Here is a 2031-nt window from a genome sequence, read left to right on the forward strand (position 1 = left end):
CCTAACACCCCTTCAGGGTGCCAGGGTATCCCCTGCCAGGGCACACCTGGAATGTAGCATTTGAATAGCTCCTTTAAAATTCCTGTTTTCCCTGATGGGGAAAAACAGCCTCTGGGACAGGAGTCCCCAGTGTTTCTCCTTTGCTAGCAAAGTAATAAAACAACTTTTTTCTTTTTCTCAAAACTGTGTCCTCATTATTAAATTGGTATGAATTGGCATTGGGGGCAAGGACCAAGCTTTTGGTTACATTTCCAATGTCAGAATCCCAAAGCCAGCATGTTCCCCCAATCGGCATCCACACTCAGGGCACTTTGGGACGCCCAGTTTGGACAGAAGCAGCCAGGATGTGCCAGGCAGCCTCAGTGGCCATTCTCCATGGTGCTGGGATGAGAGTGAGGGGGACGGGGGACCTGAGTCTTTTCCTGCAGCCAGCTCCTCTCAGGGGTGGTGGAGGCAAGAAGATATTTCCCAGCCAAGTAGATCATGGGAGAGAACCTCCCAGGCTCCCTTTCTTCCCCCTCTCCACTGCCTTCTGGAGAATCTCTGAGGGGCCAGTAGAGCAGTTGTGCCAGGCTGTAAGAGATGGGCAGCGCGACTGGCGCCCTTTGCATGACATTTAATTTTTAAGATTGCAGGCCTAATGCTTTGTAGAATGTTTCTTAATTTACATTAGTCTAATTGTTTTCTTAGATTCAGAAAATACATTTTAAACAACATTTCTACATGGCTGATGTGTACCCTCTGAATGCATCGTATCAAAGAGGTATATCATGTGAATTTTTAATTATTGTTGATATTGTTTGCTAATTTTATCTTTGGACAACTCAATTTTTGAGTAACAGTTATATTGAGAAATAATTCACATAAAATTCAGTCTTTAAAATGTACAATCTGTGACTTTTATTATATGTACAGCATTGGGTAACTATCCCTACTATCAATTTCAGAAAAATTTCATCACCCCAAAGAGAAGCTCTGAACTCATTAGCTAAACCATTTCCTTAAGTTTCTGGAAAACACTAATCTACTTTTTGTCTTTATAGATTTGCCTCTTCTAGTCATTTCATATAAATAGATTCATATAATACATGGTATTTTATGTCTGATCTTCAATTTAACTCTTTGAGGAATTGCTAAACTATTTTCCAAAGTGATTCCACCATTTTACATTTCCACAAGCAATGTATGAGGGTTATAATTTCTCTATATTTTCACTGCCACTTGTTACTGTCTACCTTTTCTATTACAGCCATCCTGGTATGTGTGAAGTGGTATTACATTGTGCTTTTAAATTCCATTTCTCTGATAGGTAATGATGTTGAATATCATGTACATATTGTTCATTTGTATATATTCTTTTTTAAAATATATTTTTAGTTGTAGATGGACATGATATCTTTAATTTTTCATGTGGTGCTGAGAATTCAACCCAGTGTCTCACACATGCTAGGCAAGTGCTCTACCAGTAAGCCACAACCCCAGCCCTCATTTGTATATATTCTTTGGAGAATTGTCTACTTATACCTTTTTTTTTTTAAATTGAGTTGTTTGTCTTTTTTATTACTGAGTTGTAATAATTCTTTATATGCATATTCTAGATATAAGCACTTTATCAGACAGATGATTGCAAACATTTTCTACTATTCTAGGATGCATTTTTCATGTTTTAATGGTGTACTTTGCTTCACAATTTTTTAAAAAATATTAAATCTAATATATCTATTTTCATTTTGTTGCTTATAAATTTTTGTTGTCCTATTTAAGAAACAACCTAGTTCTCTTTCATTTTGAGTTAATTTTATATATGGTGTGAGTTAATGGTAAAATTCATTTCTTTTGCGCATGGGTATTCATTTGTCCCAACATCATTTGTTGAAAAGACTCTTGTTTCCCCAGTGAATAGTCTTTGCAATCTTGAGAAAAATCAATTGGCCATAAATGTATGGGTTTATTTCTGGACTCAATTTTAATCATTGGTCTTGATGTCTCTCCTTATGCCAATACAACATAGTCATAATTGCTGTGGCATTG

This window comes from Urocitellus parryii, chromosome X (assembly GCF_045843805.1).
Source record: "Urocitellus parryii isolate mUroPar1 chromosome X, mUroPar1.hap1, whole genome shotgun sequence".
In the NCBI taxonomy this organism is placed as follows: domain Eukaryota; kingdom Metazoa; phylum Chordata; class Mammalia; order Rodentia; family Sciuridae; genus Urocitellus; species Urocitellus parryii.